The sequence below is a fragment of the Mytilus galloprovincialis genome, chromosome 9, assembly GCF_965363235.1.
Source record: "Mytilus galloprovincialis chromosome 9, xbMytGall1.hap1.1, whole genome shotgun sequence".
Taxonomy (NCBI): Eukaryota; Metazoa; Mollusca; class Bivalvia; order Mytilida; family Mytilidae; genus Mytilus; species Mytilus galloprovincialis.
Window position 1 is genome coordinate 5,929,117 of NC_134846.1, and position 12,757 is coordinate 5,941,873.

Sequence of the window (12,757 nt, forward strand, 5' to 3'; positions counted from 1 at the left end):
ATAGCAACAGTTGTATTTTCAAAAATAACTGAACTCGATTTCATTGTAGTCATGTAAGTTCTTTCTTTAAAACTATGTACTAAAGTCTGATGATTAAAATACATGAAAAAGTCATGCTAAAATAATTATAGCAATAATTTCATTTTAGATAATAACTGGGAAATTGGGTAATCTTGCAAGTGGTACATGTTTCTATTGAACAAAAGTGAATATATATATATATTTGACATATGTGTAATATTAAGTAATAGGAATACAACCAGCATTAAAAAAACTGTCACTGATGTTATGGAGGGTTGAAATGAAAGAATACACATTCATTCAAAATCTGTCTAATTTATCACGTAAACTAATGAATGTTACTAATTCAAGTTAATTTAGCTCAGTCTGTTTTTTTTACTGATAATAATTTTTTCTCTCCCAAAAAAATTTCAACTGATATTGACACAAAATATAACTTTTAACTTTATTTCAATTACATACCAATATTTGCTTTGTCCTAATGACTGCAAGTTAATCTAGAATTAGCCAACCATAAAAAATTTATGTATAAATATACCTTGCATCCTACTTAGTATTGTTATAAGACCGCAAAAACTTGTGCGGTCGTATATTGGTATCACTTTGCGTCGTCCGAAGACGGATGGTTTCCAGATAATAACTTTAGAATAAGTTAATAGAAATCAATAAAATTTTAACACAATGTTTATAATCACAAAAAGAAGGTTGGGATTGATTTTGGGGGTTATGGTCCCATCGGGGGAATAAGGGGCCCAAAGGGGCCCCAAACATACATTTATGTTGTGTATAAGTATTTCAATTACTCTGAAATTGTACCACAATGTTCATACCTTTTAAGTAGAAGGTTGGGATTTATTTGAAGGGTTATGGGGCAAACAGTCTAGGAATTGAGGGTCAAAAAGGGGCCAAAAAAAGCATTTTTGAAGTTTTGGGACAATAACTTATGTACCACAAGGTTCCATATAATGAAGGGAAGGCTTGGTTTCAGTTTAGGATTAATATCTATTGACATTTAGTAATAAGGAGCCAAAAAAGGGCCAACAAGAAGCATTTTTGCAGTTTACAGATAATAACTTGTGTTTAAGTGTATGGATCTTTCTGAAACTATACTACAAGGTTTCTTACTACAAAGTAAAGGATTGAATTGAGTTTTGGGGTTCTTGCTCCAAGGGGGGTTTCAATAAGTGAGGGACCAAAAAGGGGCCCAAATAAGCATGTTTGTAGTTTTCAGTCAATAACCTGTGTTTAAGTGTATTAAACTCTCTGAAATTATACCACAAGTTTCCATACTACAAAGGGATGGCTATAGGGGTAATGGATGAAATTATTAAGCAATTAGGGGCAAAAAAGGGGAGGAAAAAAGGTTTTTCTGGACAATTTAAAAGCAGTGTAAGGGAGATAATCCAATTCCAATTAAAATTTAAAGAAAACTGTTATATATATGTTTGATTACTTGATTACCTCCCTTACACTGCTTGAAAATTATGTTAAAGGAAGTGATAGTTGTCTTGAGATGTCTAGCTGTAAATTTATTTTAAGAAGTTACTGTTAATTAATATTAATTTTAAACCATGACTGTAAGTTATTTTATATTTTAATACTTTATGATGAATTTAAATGAGTAGTTATTGTTGCTATAAATGCTTGAAATGAGAATATTTTTGGAATAAGGGATTGGGGGAAGTGAAAAAAATGGGGAGGGTAAGGGATTATATTTTTCTCATTTCAGATTTCAGAAATTAAAAAGAATTTTTCTTCAAATAGTTTTTTTTGAGGGGATTTATATTCAACAGCATAGTGTATTGCTCATAAGCCAAAAAAAAAATAAGTTCGTTAGACCACATACATTCTGTGTCAGAAACCTTTGCTGTGTCAAATATTTAATCACTATCCAAATTCAGAGCTGTATCAAGCTTGAAAGTTGTGTCCTTACTTGCCCCAACTGTTCAGGGTTCAACCTCTGCGGTTGTATAAAGCTGCGACCTGTGGAGCATCTAGTTGTTAAAAAGTGAATTTTATTTAAATGATTAAATTTGTCATGTTCATGATGCTGATTGGTTATATGTGTGGTGTGACACTTGAAGTTAGTTGCTTAATTGAAGCAGTTTTAATTTTTTTAGACAGATCTAATAAAAGAGGAACGAAAGATACCAAAGGGACAGTCAAACTCAGAAATCTAAAATAAACTGACAATGCCATGGCTAAAAATAAAAAGAAAAAGACAAACAATAATACACATGACACAACATAGAAAACTAAAGAATAAACAACACGAACCCCACCAAAAATTAGGGGTGATCTCAGGTGCTCCGGAAGGGTAAGCAGATCCTGCTCCACATGTGGTACCCGTCGTGTTGCTTATGTGATAACAAATCCGGTAAATAGTCTAATTCGGTAGGTCACATTCATGAAAGGGAAGGGGATTGTAGTTACGACGTAAGGAACATATCCGATATCATTACCAGAGGGGAATATTTTATTTAACTAAGTAGAAAGTTTTGTGTATATATTTATTTAAGTGCACTTCATACCAGTGTTTTTGTTAAATTTAAATAAAATAAACATTTTATGTAAGAAGTTGATTCGTGTTTGAAAGGAATGTTTTTTTTAGCTTACACAGCCCCAAAAGCCATGTGAGCTTTTGAAATCACTTGGCGTCTGCTGTAGTCGTCCCTTGTTTGCCTGTCTGTTGTAATTTACTTTTAGATAAAATCTATTATGGCTATTTTGTTCATTTTTCCTTTGATGTTTTTTTGTGATAATTTTTCACATCATGCTACTCGCTTTAGATGGAAACTAAGAAGACATGTGGCGTTGCTAATGAAATTGATATGAAATTGACAACTTCGTCATAGGTAAAATAGCGAAAAAAAGATTATCATTAGTCATCTCAACTCGATTGCTTTTCTCGCTTTCCCCGTAAAGGCTCAAGCGAAAAAATCAATTTTATTGAGATGATCAACAATAATCTATAATTCTCTGAAATAACTTTGCAAAGTGTAAGCAAACTTTAACTGAATGATGTTATGGTATTTTGTGTTAAATAATAATCTCAATTTGATTCATTAACAAGTATGTCTGCTGTTGATGGGTGAAATGCAGTTTCGGCTTATATAAACAAAAGTAGATAGAGCAAAGCTTATATCTAAAAAAAAAGCAGATAGAGCAAATGTGATTATGGTTAAAATTATCAGTAGGTCAAGGTCGACCTGGTGAATTTTCAGAAAAATATCACAAACCGCTTTGAAGTTATTGCCCATATAGCTTTAGATAGTAAAAATGTTTAACAAAATATGATCTTCAAGTCATCCAACATTGATGTTTTGTAAATTGACTCAATGTAGGATTTTTTGTAAATAAGAAGATGTGGTATGAGTGCCAATGAGACAACTCTCCATCTTAGTCATGTGTTAAAAGTAAAAACTATAATTTGAAGTATGGTCTTCAACATGGAGCTTTGGTCCTCAACGAACAACAAGCTATACATGGCCAACAATGACTTGTAGAAAACAATTCGAGCAGGAAAACCAAATGTTTTATCTATATTAAAAAGTCTGCCAACATGTTTACATCTGAAATTTGGATCTTCTAAGGTAGCACTGACCAACATTAACCAAAGATTAATTAGCTGAAATTAATAGTTGGGTTTCTTGTTACTTATGTTATTGGACGTTGCATCCACTGTTAAATTCAACATATCTTTAAGTTGAATTATATGACACATTATTCCAATTCGTTATAGTTTATGATTGATTCTTTACATCTAGAGGTTAAAAATATCAATTGGATATTCGAACTCACAATAAACTGAAAAACGATCAAAAGAAAAACAGTAAACAAAGCACAATATAGAAAACTGCAGACGGAGCACCAGGAGCCCCACTAAAAACCAGGGGTGATATCAGATGCTCCAGAAGGGTGAGCATAATTAGCCTGATTCACATATGACACTTGTCGTGTTGCTCATGCATTTACAAGCCCGGTGAAAATTTGGTAGGTCACATTCGAAGCAACCAGGACAACACTATGGTTACATTACTTTGAAGATATCTGACGTCATCCTTCAGCATATATACCATAACGATCAACCAACTCGTGATGGCGTCTGTAATCATCAAAGGAAGGATTTCAACTTCTCTTTTAACTATTGTATACTTAGCTTCCTTGTAAGCTATTTTTATCCTTTATTTCAAGTTTAAATATATTGAAGCTAGAGGATAATGATCGATTCTTTTTCATCCTTCCCAAGAAGCTTTTGTATGGAGTCTTATATGTATGACGCAACAAGTCTGGAAGAAGAAAACAACAGTTTGTTTCCATTAAAATGCTGATTGTTTTTGAAAACCACGTCCTCCAAACGTACAAAAATAGTCCGTTTCTATGCATGTTTGTGTTTGTTTTTGTAGCATTTCAGTACATGTTTTTGTTGTTCCATTGTTTTCTTCTTTTTTCAAAGTTATTGTGTTTCCTTTTTGAAATTTCCTCGGAGTTCAGTATCTTTGTAATTTTAACTTTTTCCTTCGGTTTTGGTTTGTGAAACAGATTAATTTTCGCTTAATCGATTTATGAGTATTGAACGGAGGTATACTTCTGTTTACTTTATATATCGATCAAGAAATCAAGGACGATGATGATCAGTCAGGGGCATTACTTAAACAAGTATTTTTTTTTAGTAACTTATATAGGTAAGTTTTGTTTTAAAAAATTATAAAATAACTCAATAGAGTTATTTTAAATTTCAATAGAAGCATGGACTAAATGTAGTTTTCATGAATTTTTACAGCATTTTATATCATAAAATGAAGAATTTATTAGATTTAAGAGGAGTATAGAGATTAAGGGTTACTTTAAAAATAATGACAAAAATATTACTTGAATAAGTTATTTTATACATCTTTGAAAGAATTATTTAACGAACATATATAATTGTTTTGGGTTACAAATTATAAATAACTTCAAGTCTTAATTAGTTCACAAGTTTCTATCTATTTATATCTGTCTACCTTTTAGATTTTTGAGGAAAATGATATTTTAATAGTCCCAAGATACCAATCTTTGACCCAAAAGCGTCGATATGAAAGATAAGTGCGTCAGAAAGGCAATTAGTGTTTCAGAAAGATAAGAATTCATATTTCCCTGGGAAAAATAACCAGATGACTGCGAAAATTTGTTAAAGCTAGTAAAATCTGTATAGTTGGACAGTTTTTGGTGGGGTTCGTGTTGCGTATTCTTTAGTTTCCTATGTTCTGTCATGTGTACTATCATTTGTCTGTTTGTCTTTTTCATTTTTAGCCATGCCGTTGTTAGCTTATTTTCTATTGATGAGTTTGACTGTCCCTCTGGTATCTTTCGTCCCTCTTTTACAGCTTTTTGCTGGTAAATAATAAACATGATTTAACGATATTTGTAAGAATATCATATTTTAAGTATCGCTTCTATTCTATGGAAAAAGTGAAATAACAAAAATACTGACCTCCGAGGAAAATTCAAAACAGAAACTCCCTAATCAAATAGCAAAATCAAAAGCTCAAACACATCAAACGAATGAACAACTGTCATATTCCTGACTTGGTACAGGCATTTTGTTATGTAGAAAATGGTGGATTGAACCTGGTTTCATAGCTAGCTAAACCTCTCACTTGTATGACAGTCACATCAAATTCCATTATATTGACAACGATGAGTGAACAAAACTAACAGAAATAATAGGTAAAAATGTCATAAATACAGCAGTCATCATTGTGTCATACTCTTAATCACGAAATAAAAACCATACACATATGTAACAAAGAAGCAAGTTGTATCCGCTGTAAAATTCAACATTTCTTACTTTGAATTATATGATATATTATTCCAATTCGTTTTAGTTTTGTTCACTCATCGTTGTCAAAAGACAAACAGTAAACAATGCACAATAGATAAAAATGTCATAAATACAGTTGTCAACATTGTGTTATAATCTTAAACACTAAAAACATACATATATGTAACAAAAAGGACAAAATGATATACAGACCAAGCATATAAGCAGAAATTAAAGACAAGAATACACAAATTTACCATATAACTACTATTGTATTCATGAATAGATTCTAATTGCTTTTTTAAAAGGTAAAGGACAAAATGATATACAGACCAAGCATATAAGCAGAAATTAAAGACAAGAATACACAAATTTACCATATAACTACTATTGTATTCATGAATAGATTCTAATTGCTATTTTAAAAGGTCTTGTACAAACGAAAAAGTTGCGCGAGCCTCGGAAAGGGACGGAAGGGGTAGAAAAAGAATCAATACGTGAAAGGTTATATTACATTACCTGTCTCCTTTGACTTACAAATGGTTTGTTTTGAGCGTTTATGTTGGTGGTAAATCAAAAAAGGGGCATTGAATTCATAAAGTATTTTCTTATAATTGAAACCCCGTTGACCTTGTCAATGTGATGTTCAAATTTGTACAGTTTGTTTTGGTGGAAACGGTGTAAACTATTTGTATAAAGATTTATATTTAGAAAGAAGAAGCCAAGTATGCTTCATACACTGTATGGATATACATTCTGCGTGGTTCAGTAACTACTTTTTCGCAGTTAAATACTCACTTATAAAAAGAAATTGTATATGGTATATGGTTCATTGAAACGTCTACATATCCATCAGGAAGGGTTTACCTGACAGCTACTTCATTTCATGGATCAGTGATCAGGGTTAAAGTTAGCGGTCAAGATCATATCTCGAATACTATAAGCAATATAATTGGTGTATGGAATTATTGTAAGGTGTACATGTCCAACTGGTAGGTTTAATTTGACCTTGACCCAAGTTTCATGATTCATTGGACAAGGTTTAGTTTTTGTGGTTTGGACTAGTATGAGCAATGTGTCAATCATACTGGTATATGGTAAGATTGTAACAGTTACTGTACACGTCTGTCTAACTGTCAAACATGATTCATCTGACCGTGACATAAATTCTATACATCTTTGATAATGCTTAGTATATATGATACTTGTAGAATAAACATTCATATTATTGACTTACAACATAAATGCACCATAAGTAAAGCGAGACATATCAGCATGAGCACTATTGAATTGAGTGATATCGCCAACACAACAACAGAAAAAACAATAAAAAAATTAAAATTGTATTTGAAAGTTAAAAACGAAACAAAATCAAATGGCATGTGTTCTGTAGACCAGACAATGAAAGAGAAGTCATAATAAACAACCAAGATAAATCTTCTAAAAAAGAGTTTGACAATTAATTTGTAGAACAAACAAATTCTCGGTGTTTAAATTTTATTTTTATTTATCGTAGATCAAAAGTCATCTAAGATTTTAGATTGCGCTGGAATCAAGGAGCTCCAATATTGATTTTGTGATGGTCGCATAAAATTGTACCATATTCTGTCAGCATATTCTCAACAGCAGATGCGTGTTGCTTTTCTCCACACTGTTGGAACATCAACGCACAGTTTTTCAGGCCGTCCACAAACCTGTAATTGAAACCAAAAAATGCAAAGGGCTTTTGTCGGCACATGAGCATTTAATCAGAAAATTTTGTCATTTTATTTCAATTGTTTGTTATGCATGCAGCCATCTTTTATAAAAGACGACACATCTTAATATCACATAGGTACACACTACTTACATGTATACACCAGTTAAAACTTTTACAAAGTGGTTGTAAAATAATTTGGTACATATCAAGTAACCATCGCTTCATGCTAAAAAATAACATAGGCCGAGTGCCCCTCTGTTTGAAATAAGAACAAACCCCCACATTATCATAGTAAACAAACATTCAAAACTTTAAAATGTTTTTCTTCACAACCAGTCTATGGAAGAAGCGAATCGATAAAAACTTTTCTTATATCACATAGCAATATTTTCTAATATCAGTTGTAAATATGCAGATGACCCCGTATATGACGCGTTATTGGTGACGTCGTCAATAAATTTTGTTGTGTTTCATTGTTTATTTTTCGACAAAACGCAGCAGAAAAAGTCCAGCTTGCGATAAATTCATTATACGGTTAAATACTGACCCCATACGGATCCTTATAGGGCGAATAAAATCCATAGGGAATTCGGCCTCCGGCCTCAACCCCTATGGAATTTCTTAAGGGGGTCAGTAGCAAACCATATAACTTATAATAGGATACCTCTATTGGATGTTTTGGTTTCTTGAAACATCTAAATGTGTGTCATCGAGGGTTTACCAGACCGCCTCCTCATTTCATTAATATGAGATCAAAGTTAAAATAAGGTCAAGTCCTTATCTCAGATAATATAAGCAGCTATATTTGGTGTAAGGAATGATTGCAAGGAGTGCATGAATGTAAGGTGTACATATAGATGAACTATATTTGGTGAAATGAATGATTGTAAGGTGTACATATCCGACTGGTAGGTATCATCTGAGCTTGAACTCATTTTTTGCTATTTTCAACACAATATGTCAATCATATACAATTGAAAGGTGTACATGCCTGTCTATCTGGCATGTTCATCTGACCGACAAGTCACACCACAGGAATAAATTACAATTGTATTTCAAAACAATACTATACAAAATCCTGATGCACCTTAGGATAGATAATATCTGAGCTTTAACTCATTTTTTGTCATTTTCAACACAAGAAAATGCCTGTACCAAGTCAGGAATATGACAGTTGCTAAACATACGTATAATGTGTTTACGATTTTTGTTTTGCCATTTGATTAGGGACTTATCGTTTTGAATTTTTCACTGAATTCAGTTTGTTTGTTGTTTTACTTGGTTCATTTGACGATTTTCATATTTTAATTTTGGACTGTTTCCCGGATACTACATGTACCAGTAATATGTCAATCATATACAATTGAAAGGTGTACATACGTGTCTATCTGGCATGTTCATCTGACCGACGAGTCATACCACAGGAATAAATTACAATTGTATTTCAAAACAATATTTTACAAAATCCTGATGCATCTTAGGATTCCTTAATTTTGAATATGATTAATACAACACACAGAGAAACGAACTATAATATACACTGCCATTTTCTTGACTCGGTACAAATGATGGGTTGAACCGGATTTTGTGGCTAGCCAAATTACGCGTTTTTATGCGGAAAGGCGTGTCCAATTTGAATACTTCATACCTTGTTTGCATAAAACTTATATTACAAAGTTTTCTTCCGTTTTTTTTACATTGTCCTTGACCTCATTTTCATGGTTAAGTGACTGCTTGAACACTTACTCAGTGACTATTATCGTATCGCGGGTTAATTATCACGTTATGATTGGTTTAACGCCGTCACGTTGTGACCCCGTATAAGACCCCGTATATGACGCGTTATTGGTGACGTCGTCAATAAATTTTGTTGTGTTTCATTGTTTATTTTTCAACAAAACGCAGCAGAAAAAGTCCAGCTTGCGATAAATTCATTATACGGTTAAATACTGACCCCCTACGGATCCTTATAGGGTGAATAAAATCCATAGGGAATTCGGCCTCCGACCTCAACCCCTATGGACTTTACTAAGGGGGTCAGTAGCAAACCATATAACTTATAATAGGATACCTCTATTGGATGTTTTGGTTTCTTGAAACATCTAAATGTGTGTCACCGAGGGTTTACCAGACCGCCTCCTCATTTCATATGAGATCAAAGTTAAAATAAGGTCAAGTCCTTATCTCAGATAATATAAGCAGCTATATTTGGTGTAAGGAATGATTGCAAGGAGTGCATGATTGTAAAGTGTACATTTAGATCAACTATTTTTGTTGAAATGAATGATTGTAAGGTGTACATATCCGACTGGTAGGTATCATCTGAGCTTGAACTCATTTTTTGCCATTTTCAACACAAGAAAATGCCTGTACCAAGTCAGGAATATGACAGTTGCTAAACATACGTATAATGTGTTTACGACTTTTGTTTTGCCATTTGATTAGGGACTTATCGTTTTGAATTTTCCACTGAATTCAGCATGTTTGTTATTTTACTTTGTTCATTTGACGATTTTCATATCTATTTCCTTAAGAAAATGAGAAAACTCCTGTCAAGGTTTGGTATCATTAAACTGTTGATTTATAATGATCTTAGAAATTTTGTTTTAAGACAGATCTAATAAATCATGTGTTTACTACCTAGAGGATGATTTTAATTGGATTTTGTTGAAAGTCTCGTGTATATATTTGTGTAGGTTCACTTGATACCAGTGCTGGTGTTTTTGTTAGATTTAAATAAAATAAACATTTTATGTAAGATGTTGATTTGTGTTTAAAAGAGAATGTATTTTTAGCTCACAGCCTAAAAAAGCGATGTGAGCTTTTGATATCACTTGACATCTGTCGTGGTGGTCCCTGATATCTCAAAAACAAAAGCAGATAATGCAAGTCTGGTTATGGTAAAAATGATCAGTAGGTCAAGGTTGAACTGTTGAATTTTCAGAAAAATAGGACAACCCATTTTGGAGTTATTGCCCATTTAATCTTTAGATAGTTAAAATGTTTAACAAAATACGATCCACAAGCCAACATCGATGTTTTGTCAATTGGCACCTTGTATATGATGTAGGAGTTATTGTAAATAAGAAGATGTGGTATGAGTGCCAATGAGACAACTCTCCATCCAAGTCACAATGTATAAAAAGTAATTATAGGTCAAAGTACGTCCTTCAACACGGAGCCTTGGTTCACACCGAAAATATATAGGACCCAAAAATGATTAGTGGAAAACAATTGAAACAGGAAAACCAACTGGATTATCTATATAAAAAAGTCTGTCAATCTTTACATCTGAAATTTGTATCTTCAAAGGAGAGCACTAACCGAATTTATCCAAAGATTAATTAACTGAAATTTATAGTTGGATTACTTGTGACTTGTGTTCATGGACATTGTATCCACTGTAAATTAAACATATCTTACAGTTAAATTTTGTGACACATTATTTTGTTTTGTTTTAGTTTTCGATAAAACCTTTACAATGAGAGGCGAAACATACCAAAGGGATATTCGAACTCAAAAGTCGAAAACAAATTGACAATTTCATTAAAGAAAATAAAAACGATCAAAAGACTAAACAAAATACAAGATAGAAAACTAAAGACGGAGCACCAGGAATCCCACCAAAAACCGGGGGAACTATCATTTTCTCAAGAAGGGTAAGCATAATTATCCTGCTACACATGTGACACTTGTCTTGTTGCTAATGTAAGTATAAGCCCGGTGATAAGTATAATTCAGAAGTACACATCCAATAAAAAGAGGAAGCATCATGGTTACCATGCACAATTGGAAGATATCATGTCATCCTGAAGCATATATACCATAAAGGTCAAACAACTCGTGATGGCGTCTGTAATCTTGAAGGGAGGATTTCAACTTCATCTCTTGTAACTTTTGGTTGATAAGCTTCCTTGTAAGCTTTTACTATCTTTGTATTCTTTATTTCAAGTTCGACGGAACAGATGCGTTGAACATAGTCCCCTAACTTTGAATTATATTGAATCTAGAGAATAATGCTTGCTTCTTTTCATTCTTCCTAAAAGCTTCTGTATGGAGTCAGCTTTATATGAATAACGTAGCAAGTCTGCAAGAAGAGGACCACAGTTGGTTCCCATTAAAAAGCCGATTGTTTGCTGAGAAAACACGTCCCCAAAACGTAGCAAATAGTCCGTTTCTATGTATGTTGGTGTTTGTTCTTGTAGAATTTCAGTGTTTTTGTTGTTCCGTTGGTTTCCTTTTAAAGTTGATGTGTTTCCCTCGGGTTTATTTGTGACCCGGATTCGTTTTCTCTTAATCGATTTATGACTGTCGAACAGCGGTATACTACTGTCGCCTTTATTTATCTTGATAGTGTCAGTTTCAGAGATTTTTTTTTAAAATTAGGATTTCTCCCTCCTAAAGACAAGATACAATGGTTTCTTTGATTTATTCAAGTGTTATGCATTAAAATACATAGTCTTTTAGTCAAAAGTATAACGGAATACATGCTCTTTTAGTCAAAAGTGTAACGGAATACATGTTCTTTTAGTCAAAAGTGTAACGGAATACATGTTCTTTTAGCATGTTTCGTCAAAGATATTACAAATCTTATTTATCACAAATCATTAAGGTGGACATATTAAAGACATTCTGAAAAATCAGCAAAATTAATCTCTCTTTACAGAGCAGCTTTTATTTTCAAATCTTATCTCATTACACAAGGATTCTTGTGACACACTCACAAAGCCTTTCATCTGTGTGTGTATCATGTATTTCTGCAAGTACGGTTATCAAATTCTAAAAATGTGATTAAGGATTTTAAGTAAGTAACTTATAATTTCAAACTGGTAGCTGCTTTCTGCTGTTAAATAATAAACATGATTTATCGAAATTTGTAACAATATCTTACTTTCAGAACAATTTAAACAAACAGAATACCACATATCAGGAAGAATGTTGTGTGGAATTCTTGCCAAGTGTTATTACAAATCCTTGAAAATTGGTATTTAATTGCTATGCACATGTCACGGATCACGGAGTCATAATTATGTTTCTGGGCAGGATATGCCTTCCTGCGGAATTTGTTAAGTAGCAATTATAAAATTATCCGGCTCACCTTGTGAACTTGCGCTTATAAAATCATCTGGCTCAGTGTTACAGTCTAGTACAAAGTATAGGTTTTAATTCATATCTCATAATCATCTTCTTGTCCTAAATATGCATTTAAGCTGCATAGCTCTTGACGTTAAAAT